Below are 12,174 nucleotides of genomic sequence, written 5' to 3' on the forward strand. Positions count from 1 at the left end.
TCACTAAACGTTCAATATAGTGACCATTTTTTTGTCACTAAACTTCTAACATATTGCCCTTATCCTTAGTCACTATATAATTAACATAGTGACCATTATTTTTAGTCACTAAATAGTTTTATGATATGAAACAAAAGCAGTTTAATTATTTTGCATTTTAGTGACTGAGTTAGTGACCACCACATATAATTCATCATTATCGTGTGTAACCTAAAGTTTCACTATATAAACTTTTTATCTAGTAATCATATGTGATTCAAAATTACTACATGAGAACTTTCGTATGCAATATATATTCTCGATAACATCTTGTCTTTTGGAAATAAAACATGTTATATATATATATATATATATATATATATATATATATATATATATATATATATATATATATACATACATATAAAACACTTTATTTATACTTTAAGTATAAGTGATCATTTATGTCACTTTATATGTTATACTTTACATAACAAGCGAGCATTACACTAGGGTTTACTATATGAACGAAACACACACTTTGAAAAACTATAATAGGTATAGTTTACGAGAAAATCATGAACATTTACATACTAGAAACACTATATCAAAACGATATTTTCAATACACAAGAACAAATGCACATTTTCATACGTAAATCTATTTTATAATAAGTTTTGTGAGACATTTCACGTACTTTCTGTTGGATTAGTGTCTAAGTCCATAACTATTTTGGTATGTACTTGACCCGATGGTGCATGGTCCTTTTAGGTTGCCTTCACCAAAGCAACTTGATAGGAAGAATTATGAAAAGAAAGGATTAACTATGATTTATTAATATATTATGGGAATAATATATTAAAGGAGAAATCATATTGTTTAATTAATATTAGTCAAGAATTAATAAGAATTGAGTTTGTTACTAAAAGAGATTAATTAAACTTAAGGGACTCGAATTGTAATTATAAGATAATTGCAATTGGGCTATGGATTGCCTTATTATATAAGGTTGGACGAATTCTATGGGGAAACCCATAAGAAATCGTCCAAGGGCCTTAAATAAAGGAGTCCATGGGTTGCTTAGGGCTTAAGCATCCAAATTAGGGTTTCCTTGTTAGATAACCCTAATAGCCTCACTATATATAGAACCCTTAAACCCCAAAAACGTGAGGAACTTATTCTCTACGGTTTTGGACGGTTTTGGGCAGCCTCTTTCTCTTCTCTTCTTCATCCTCTTGTTCTTGGTGTTTGTGATGTTGGATAAGGTGTCTAAGTCCATAACTTACTTGGTATATACTTGACCCAACCCGGCATGGTCCATTTGGGTTGCACTTCACCTGAACTATTTACGGATAATTTTATGAGAGTTATACACATATGATTATTAATATATTATAAGTTATAATATATTAATATGAAGTCATGTTATTTAATTAGTCTTAGTCTTAAATTAATTATGAATTAATTTAGAGATTAAAAGGAAGACTAATTAGATTGTGGGCTATTGGTTTTATATGGTGTGGGCTAACACTCATTTGTTAATGGGCTAGGCTTGTATGGAAGTCCATGGATGATCCATGGAGCTTTTAACCCATGGATCCTTGGAAAAGGAAATGTCATGGGTTATTAGGGTTTCACCCTAACCATGCACACTATATAAGCATGCTTATGTTGCATGAAATAGCCACTAGTGTATGTGTTTGTGTGTGGCCGAAATTATAGTGTGTATACACTCTCTCAAAGTTTTCCAAGAGTTTGTGGTGATTTGTGATTCCATTTGAGGCATTCACACTATTGGTGCTTGGCCCTCAAACTCCTTAAGAATCAAACTCATCAAAAAGGTATGTAATCTCATCTAATTCTTTTATGTTTAAAAGTACCCCATGCCATGTTAGATAGGTTATGAACCTTGGAAAATTATTATTTTGCATGTATTTAGACAAACATAGATCCAAGGTTTATTAGGGTTGCATGCACACTTAGGAAGTGTTATTTCCTTTCATGCACACCTTTAACAAATGTATTTAAACATGAAAGGTTTAACACATGTATTTAGACAAACATTAATACACACATTTATTCAAACAAGGTTTAACCCATTATTCAGAAACAAAGTATAAACTCCAATCTTGGAAACAGGTGAAGCCTTCCTATTCCCCATGATCAAGTTTATCTTCCCGTGCTCCACATCCTCACTTCTTCTTAGGCCCTGCAAATCAGAACATATGTGAATACATTTGTTAAAGGTGTGCATGAAAGGAAATGTTATTTCCTTTCATGCACACCTTTAACATATGTGTATTTACACTTAGGAAGTGTTATTTCCTTTCATGCACACTTAGGAAGTCTAAATACATTATTTCCTTTCATGCTTTGTACAAACAAGGTTTTACCTTTTCATTTGATAATGAATGTGGTGGTATTAATGCTTTCTCTAATAACGTGTTTTATTTTAAAGCATTACCTTGTGATGGTGTGTATGAAACTGTGTCGATTGTAGACAACTTAGGAAATAATGTGTTGTATATTGATTCTTCTACTAGCCTAGATAAAGCATCATTGTGGCATTGTCATCTTGGACATGTAAACAAGAAATGTATAGGCCAACTCCAGAAGTGGAGTCTTGGAGTCATTCGACCTTAAATCGGATGATAGTTGTGAATCTTGTCTACTTGGAAAGATGACAAAATCACCCTTCACTGGAACTTGTGAAAGGGGTGAGGGTTTGTTGGACCTAATACATACTGATGTATGTGGACCATTCAAAACCGCCACAAGGGATGCTAATCGGTATAATGTCACTTTTATTGATGATTTTAGTAGATATAGGTATGTCTACTTAATCAAACATAAGTCAGAAACCTTTAAAAGGTTTAAGGAATTCAAACAGGAAGTAGAAAATCAATTGCGCTGGAACATTAAGATGCTTCGATCCGATCGAGGTGGTGAGTATCTTAGTACCGAGTTCCTTGACTATCTTAAGGAGTGTTGGATTGTATCACAATTGACTCCTCCCAGGACACCACAACTAAATGGTGTAGCTGAGAGGCGTAATCGAACCTTGTTAGACATGGTTCGCTCTATGATGAGTCGAGCTTCGCTACCAATATCTTTTTAGGGGTATACCTTAGAGACTGCCGCCCATATCCTTAATATAGTCCCTACAAAGAAGGTTACCAAAACACCTCATGAGATGTGGACTGGGAAGGTTCCCAATTTGGACCACATCAAAATTTGGGGTTGCGAAGCTTTCGTGAGGTGTGAAACTCGTGATAAGCTCGAACCCCGAAGTGAAAGGTGTATTTTCATCGGCTACCCACAGAAATCCTTCGGTTACCTCTTCTACAGACCCAGTGAGAATGTGGTCTTTGTAGCAAGAAGAGGGGTCTTTCGTGAGAGAGAATTTATATGCCAAGGAGACAGTGGGAGGCGAAATGATTTTGAGGAAATTCAAGAATCAATTGGTGAAGGAACCTCAGACACTAGCAATCAACCTGAGGAGGAAACTCCTATTGAGCCAGCTGACGAGTCTGTACCTCCGAGGCGTTCCACACAGGTTAGGAACACACCTGCGTTTTATTATAGCTTTCATATTACTACGGAAGGTGATACATTTATCAGTGATAGTACACTGGTAAATTTGGATGAACCTAGCAGTGTTAAGGAAGCCATGGCAGGCCCGGAGTCTGCTAAGTGGAAGGAGGCTATGGACAGCGAGATACAGTCCATGTATGACAATCAAGTTTGGAACTTGGTTGACAATGTACCAGGCCGTAAAACAGTCGGGTGCAAATGGATCTTCAAGAAGAAGACCGACATGGAAGGAAAAGTGCATACTTATAAGGCTCAACTGGTTACGAAGGGTTTTACTCAGACTCAGGGTATTGATTATGATGAAACCTTCTCACCGGTAGCAAAGATTAAGTCTATTAGGGCTATGCTAGCCATTGCTGCATTTCATGATTATGAAATATGGCAAATGGATGTCAAAACCGCTTTTCTTAATGGAAAATTGGCTGAGGATGTGTACATGAATAAGCCAGAGGGTTTTATCAGTGCAGAGTACCCTAATAGAGTATGCAAGCTTGAGAAATCCATTTATGGATTAAAACAAACATCTCGTAGCTGGAATCTTTGTTTCGATGAGAAGGTCAAAGAGTTTGGCTTCTCGAGAAGTGAAGATGAGTCTTGCGTGTATGTCAGAGCTAGTGGGAGTATAGTTAGCTTCTTGGTACTGTATGTGGATGACATACTACTTATAGGAAATGACATCCCAACCTTGCAGGAGGTTAAGTCCTGGCTTGGGAAGTGCTTTGCTATGAAGGACCTAGGGGAAGCTGCCTATATCCTAGGGATAAGGATATTAAGAGAAAGGAGTAAAAGACTAATTAGACTTAGTCAGAGTACCTAATTGGATAAGGTGTTGAAAAGGTTCAACATGTAGAATTCCAAGAAAGAAGATTTACCGATCCAAAGCAATACCAAGTTGAGTAAGACTCAGAGTCCGAGTACAAAGGCAGAGATAGTTGAGATGAGCCAATTACCGTATGCTTCCACTGTTGGCTCGATCATGTATGCTATGACTTGTACCCGCCCTGATGTGGCCTTTGCTTTGAGCATGGTCAGCATGTATCAGGGGAACCCTAGCAAGGCTCATTGGACTGCGGTAAAGAACATTCTCAAGTACCTGTGGAGGACTAAGGATTGGATCCTCACCCTTGGTGGGAGTGATGACTTGAGAGTATTAGGGTATAGTGATGCTAGTTTTCAGACTGATAGGGATAACTTTCGCTCTCAGTCGGGCTGGGTCTTTACCTTAAACGGAGGGGCAATCTCTTGGAAGAGTTCCAAGCAGGAGACAGTGGCTGATTCGACTTGTGAATCAGAGTATATAGCAGCGAGTGAAGTAGCGAAGGAGGCGATATGGCTGAAGAACTTCATCGGAGACCTTGGAGTTGTTCCAGCTATTAAGGAGCCTATGGAAATTTTCTGTGAAACCAATAGTGCGGTTGCTTTAGCTAAAGAACCGAGAGATCATGGAAGATCCCGACACATTGACAGAAAATATCACTTCATAAGACACAAGATAGAAGAAGGACTCCTCGTGGCAAAGAGGATATCGTCAGATGAGAACCCTGCGGATCCCCTTACAAAGGGACTGACAAGGGCTAAGCATTTTCAGCATGCGGGGTGCATCGGGCTGAGGGACGATATTAGTTTTACAGATTAGATAGATTCTCTGAAACTTGTAAAATGTAATCAACATTTGATGGTGAATAAAATTGTGATTTATTTATGAGTAAGGTGTTGCTATCATTGTCAATTATTTACAATTGTTTTAGCTTTGCATGTTTTGACTTCTAGAATAATTAATTTATTCAAACCTCCACAATCGGTCATACGTCGGAAGTAGGTATGAATCAAGATTGTCATGAATTGGGTTTGTAGATGGCTAAAAGTGTTTAGACATGGAAATGGTTGCTACAACGTTCATGAGTACTCATAAGTTATGAGTATTGGAATAAACCCACATTCACTTGTATCACTTCATGGAATTTATCTCGAGTGATTATGAGACGGTAATATCATATAAATCTTCAAACCTAGAGATATGAGTTGTTACCTATGAGTTGGTTGTGCATTGATTGCACGTAAAAGCATCAGTAACTTGATGTTATAAAACGTGCCTTTGTGTACAATTCAACAAGTAGTAGAACAAGCATATGAGTCGAAGTTTATCTGTTCCTTCTAGAAATAGAAGTGATATCTGGGCCCCTCGATGATTTTGTGTTGACCCATGTACCGGGCCCGGTCAAAACTAAATTGATGTGTTCAGTTGAGTTCTTTGTCAAACAAATCGGAAATCGAGAAACAACTGCCAGACAATAAGCAAGACATAGTTCCATGTGTTTGTCCGGCTGATATCATGAGAACAGAGGATTATATGATCACTTATCTTAAAATGGTGCTTCATAGTTCAATAGAGTTTTCGAGAGCTACGATTGCTAGTTGGTTCGTGAAGTAATATAGGCAAATACAGTTATTAGACTTATCCAAGTGGGAGTCTGTTGGATAAGGTATCTAAGTCCATAACTTACTTGGTATATACTTGACCCAACTCGGCATGGTCCATTTGGGTTGCACTTCACCCGAACTATTTATGGATAATTTTATGAGAGTTATATACATATGATTATTAATATATTATAAGTTATAATATATTAATATGAAGTCATGTTATTTAATTTGTAACATCCCGAAATACCAAGAGTAGAGTTGATGGGCAAAAAGGGGAAATTGGAAAAGAGGAACTCGGCGAGTCCATGGGTGGACTCGGCGAGTAGGGTCGTGAATTGGTCGTGTGTTAATTGGCCAACTCGGCGAGTCGACGGCTGGACTCGGCGAGTTGGTGCTGGGTGAAGAAAACCCTAACCTTCGGGGTTGTGTCACACCCCAAAACCAAGAATGGCGGAAACGTTCTAGGGCGGAGGACGTCATGTAAAGTATCACAACACAGTAAATGTAAATAAGCAAACAACATCATCCATTGCATTAAATATAAAATTTTAATACAAGCGTGTTCCGTACAGTTTTAGACACCAAAAATATAATGTAAATCAAAATAGTATGATGAGTCTTGAATGCGCTCCATCTTCTCAAAAGCTAGCATCGGTACCTGTCTACTGATGACCTGAGAATACAAGTTATTTTGAAAGAGTTTATCAGCATTAAGCTGGTGAATTCATAAGTATTTTAGTGTCGAGGTTTATTATCAAAACGTTTGAACCTGTCGCAAGTATGAGTTGTAAATGTATGTAAGTGTTTGTAAAAGTTTGAATCTCTCAGAAAAACCTATATTTTCTGTTAAAGTAGCCCTCTACCAAGGCTTAACTGTTTTGTATGCTCGTTTGATGTAAAAGTGTGTAATTTCCCAAGTGTAACTATCATTTAACAAAATATAGTTTGTACATTAAAGTTTAAGTGAGGTTAACACCAAAATGTAATGGGTAAATTATTGTAGTACGGTAGTTTTGTTTTATAGGAACTACTGCTGTACTAACTACCTTAAACCGGGTTTATATTAAGGTATCATGTGATAAATTGCACCATACTATCGACTGGTAACAACGACAACGTATAGTCGAAAAATAAGGTACGATGTTTGGCACCCGCAGACCTGTCGGTCCCACTGTAGCTAGCAGCGAGGTGTAGGATAGTCAATCCAGTATATATCTATACGCAAACTCACGCTCTCCCTCCAAGAGACTCTGGCTACAACTCGGGTCATGACAATTAAGACATGCTCCCATACAGTGGATCACAATTGTTAACGTATTCGTGTATATGCAATATAATGTTACTTGTTCTAGTATCGTTGTATATGTTCTCTTAGTAATAAGTATTGACTCCTAAATGAACTGACTCGTTGATCTAGAAATTGTAGTAGTATGATCCCGTGTTACCTCGATGGTAACTTACTAATGATGTGCTGATAAGTATGAATATGGAAGTACTTTTATGTCAATACATGTATATATGATATATAACTAATATTGAAACGACCCTCGGATGGTCACCCGAAATTCCACCAGACCACATCCAAATCGAGGAAAAGGAAATAGGACAGGTGGCTTTCCTAAGCCCTTTAAACATTATTTATACATCTATACATATATGGGCATGCAAATTTATAAGTAGTAAAACAAAGTTTACAATAAAGCATTTGATAAGTAAAAGAGTTTGTAAAACATTTTGAAGTAAAACAGTTTGAACAGTGATAAAATCATTGGTTTCCTAGTTATTAATCACATGTGATTAATGCAATCACATGTGATCGAAGCAATAACTATAAGTATTTAACTTGTATCCCCCCCCCCCCCCCCATAAAGTATTTAAAACATTTAAAGCATTTCAAAGGTTGAATAAAGGGGTATGAACTCACTTGGAAGTTTGAAGATAGCGAGATCAAAAACCGGGCAGAGTTTCATCTCGGGAAACGGATTTTTCTCGGGATTCTCGGGAATCTCGGGAGTAAAATCGACCCTCGGGACTTGAGCAAAAAAGACCAGGGCTTCGGGGTAGTGCGAGCACGGAAAACGAGGTAAAACGCAAGAAAAAGGAGAGTGAATGAGCAATTTTTCCAGAACCCCTCGCACCCCTTTTATAGGGGGCTGGAAGGCCCTCGTACGCGGGGCGTACTCCCGTACGCGGCGCGTACGGGATGTCACTGCTTACGTATTTCGGATGGGGCGGGTCGGATGGGACGGCGGGTCGGGTAGCTTCGTATAAGGCGACGTGGACGATCCGAGGCCGTGGCCTCGAGTACGCAGGGCGTACGAGGGTACGCGGCGCGTACCTCGGCCCTAGGCTGACTCCTCTTCGGATAATACCGAATTTTTAATAAAAATTATATATAAATTATTTATCAAACTTCAAAAATTCATATCTCCTTCATACGAACTCCGTTTTCAACGTTCTTTATATCCCCGCGAAGGTGAGACTACGATCTACAACTTTCGTTTAGATTCCGTTGACAAATTCCGAAATTATTATTATTATTTATTTATTAAAATGACGTGATTAAGGAATTTCTTTAAAAATTCATAACTTCTTTATCTGACGTCGGTTTTTGCCAGACTTTTTACCGTTGAAATACCATTGTCGAGACCTTCGATTCTCGTTTAGGTCATTCCGGCCAAATGTCGCTCGATCTCCGTTTCGAGTTTTTAGCTGTCTGTTGCTAAGCTGAACTTGGGAAAATCATAACTTCAATATACGAAGTCGGATTTGAGCGTTCTTTTTACGTACGATCATGGTTTAATGATATTTAAACATAGAAGAATTTAAATAGAAACTTTTTGAACATTTTATTATCAAAGTTAATTTTATTAACTCAAAAATGTTTACAATACTTGACCTATTAGGCCATTACAAAGAGTTGAAATATCGGGTTGTCACAAGTTGCCCCCTATTTAAAGGATGTTATGCATCCTTTTCAGCCTCTATACCCCCTGAGAGTTCCAGTGAACAACCCCAAACGTATTAACTCCATTTTTGAGAGGATTGAAGCTTAGAAGAAAGGGTTTGTGAAGAGAAGTGGGTGGAATTCGTGGATAGCTTCAAGAGGGCTTGGAGATCTGGAGTCTACATCAGCTTACGCTCATCTTTGGGGTAAGGATCCTCTGTCTTGAGCTCTTTTCCCCTTGTTGTCTTCTTTGGGGGTTGTTTTGGGGTTTTTGGGTGTATTTCATGAGTTATTCGGGATTGGAAGATGGATCTGAGGATGCTACCTCAGATCTGGAGTGGTGATGGTCCAAATGTGCATAAAGTCCCTGTGTTGAGTGTTGAGTGAAGCTATCTTGTCCCAAACCTTAGCCCTAATGTGCATAATGCCTAGATCTTCATGGATTCACGTAAAGTATGCCACTTTACGTGATGGATGGGTTGTAGGAGGCTAGATCTATGTTTTGGATCAATTGCATGTCCTGGAATGCTTCTGTATGGATTCAGACTGGTGATACTCGGCGAGTCACAAGGGTGGACTCGACGAGTTGCTTGAAGATGAGCTGGAACTCGACGAGTTGGATGAACAACTTGGCGAGTAGGTTGAAAATAGCCTTAGACTCGGCGAGTCTGTTCTTGGACTCGGCGAGTCTTGTCGAAGAGTCCTAATATTTTCTGGTTGAGTCGAGAATCGGTGAGTCAAGGGATGACTCGGTGAGTTGGGTGCGAGTGGACTCAGAGTGGTTGGACTCGGCGAGTCTCGGGGTGACTCGGCGAGTCAGGTCGCGGATTAAGGGAAGTTCTGAGCTTGGGGACTCGGCGAGTCATCGGGTTGACTCGGCGAGTAGAGTCAGTCAGGGGTTGACTTTGACCTTGTCCATGGGTTGACCAGTTGTCTTCCAAGGGTATTTTGGTAAATAAGGGTATATATATTGAGTTGAGTGTTTTGGTGTTCAGTGGAGGAGTTCATGTCAGAGTTTGGAGCAGCGGGATCTTATCCTTTCAGCCGGCAGTTTCGAGGTGAGTTATCCTCACTATATCAACAGGGTCTAAGGCACCAAGGCTGGCCCTTTATTGGATGGAGATTCGGATATGGTTATTATGTTATTGTTTGATATGTCTGCATCCTGGTAGCTAGGATGGTACATGCTGGAGACCTAGTTAAGGTCAGTTTCCCGATATGTAGAGTGATGTTATGCTAGTGACCGGTTAGGTCGGTAACCTGGTTAGGGTAATGATATGCTATGTGATCTGCTTGCCCGGTTTGTTGACTAGGACTGCTATATGATTGTATGTTATGTGCACATGGTTGTTTGGACTGGAGATGGGTTGAGGCGGGTCCTGCTTTGTGCTGTAGGCCAAGATACCCAGGGCGGACCGGTTATTCCGAAGGCCCAGCGAACGGTCCGGATAGGCTGTAGGCTCCACGAGGGCAGACCAGACGTGCTGAGGCTCGAAGAGTGGACCAGGCCGATTGAAGGCCCGATTCGGGCGGACCAGTCACACTGTAGACTCAGAGAGTGGACCAGGTGGGTTGAAGGCCCGATGCGGGCGGACCAACCACACTGTAGACTCGAAGGACATGACTAGACTCGGGGGATGGATCCGGTGGACTAAAGGCCCGATACGGCGGACCAGTCACACAGTAGACCCGATATGCATGGCTGTTCTATGTTTTGTTATGTTATGTATGTTTTATCATTATGGGCCGGAAGGCAATATGTTTTGGACCGGAAGGTCATAGCCTGGAAGGGCGTATATGAGGTGGGTATTTTGGGGGTATCTCACTAAGCTTTCGGGCTTACAGTTGTGGTTTAATATTTTTCAGGTTCTTCAGGAGACTGTGGCAAGGCGAAGGCGTGATCATACCGCTCCTCATGATTTTGTAGCAATGTGATTCTGGGGATACTCTAAATGATTTGTATTGAAAACCTTTATGTAAACAATTTAATGAAATCGGGTTGTTTTTGAAAAATTTAAATTGGTTGTATTTTTCGGTCGTTACATAATTAGTCTTAGTCTTAAATTAATTATGAATTAATTTAGAGATTAAAAGGAAGACTAATTAGATTGTGGGCTATTGGTTTTATATAGTGTGGGCTAACACTCATTTGTTAATGGGCTAGGCTTGTATTGAAGTCCATGGATGATCCATGGAGCTTTTAACCCATGGATCCTTGGAAAAGGAAAGGTCATGGGTTATTAGGGTTTCACCCTAACCATGCACACTATATAAGCATGCTTATGTTGCATGAAATAGCCACTAGTGTGTGTGTGTGTTTGTGTGTGGCCGAAATTATAGTGTGTATACACTCTCTCAAAGTTTTCCAAGAGTTTGTGGTGATTTGTGATTCCATTTGAGGCATTCACACTATTGGTGCTTGGCCCTCAAACTCCTTAAGAATCAAACTCATCAAAAAGGTATGTAATCTCATCTAATTCTTTTATGTTTAAAAGTACCCCATGCCATGTTAGATAGGTTATGAACCTTGGAAAAATATTATTTTGCATGTATTTAGACAAACATAGATCCAAGGTTTATTAGGGTTGCATGCACACTTAGGAAGTGTTAGATTGCTCAAAACCCAACATGTGAACCATTAGAGGAGTGACACTTGTGACTCTAAGCTTTCTAAAGTCATTACAAGAAGGAATTGTGATTGTTATTGCTACATAACAATCAAGGTAATATCTTAAACCAATCATCATGTTAATGTCGATTATCATATGTTGGAATTAGGGTTTATAGTCTTGGATAAATTGCATGTACAATAGAGAAACCTAGATCCAAGCATTAGGGTTTGTATGAGCACATAGGATGTTCTTATGATCTAAACCCATCAGTGGTATCAAAGCCTTGATTGGTTTCTATTGTATTGATGCATTTTGTGTTTATTCAAGTTGTAAAAATCGGTTTTTTGGCAAAACTGCCTGATAAACTCGGCGAGTCCCATTGTGGACTCGGCGAGCAGGCCCCTACTCGGCGAGTCCATGTGGGTACTCGGCGAGTCAATGTGGGTACTCGACGAGTTCGAGCGTCAGAAAGAGGGGATTTTGGGATTTCTTGCTGTTTTACTCATGGATAATTGCCTTATCTATTCTAAGTCATTAAAATCCGATTTTAATCATATTTTATGAGTATATCCTTCATAAAACAAAATATAATTACCAATTGATTAGATAATAACTTCC

The sequence above is a fragment of the Lactuca saligna genome, chromosome 1 (assembly GCF_052625555.1).
Source record: "Lactuca saligna cultivar CGN05327 chromosome 1, ASM5262555v1, whole genome shotgun sequence".
NCBI classification, from domain to species: domain Eukaryota; kingdom Viridiplantae; phylum Streptophyta; class Magnoliopsida; order Asterales; family Asteraceae; genus Lactuca; species Lactuca saligna.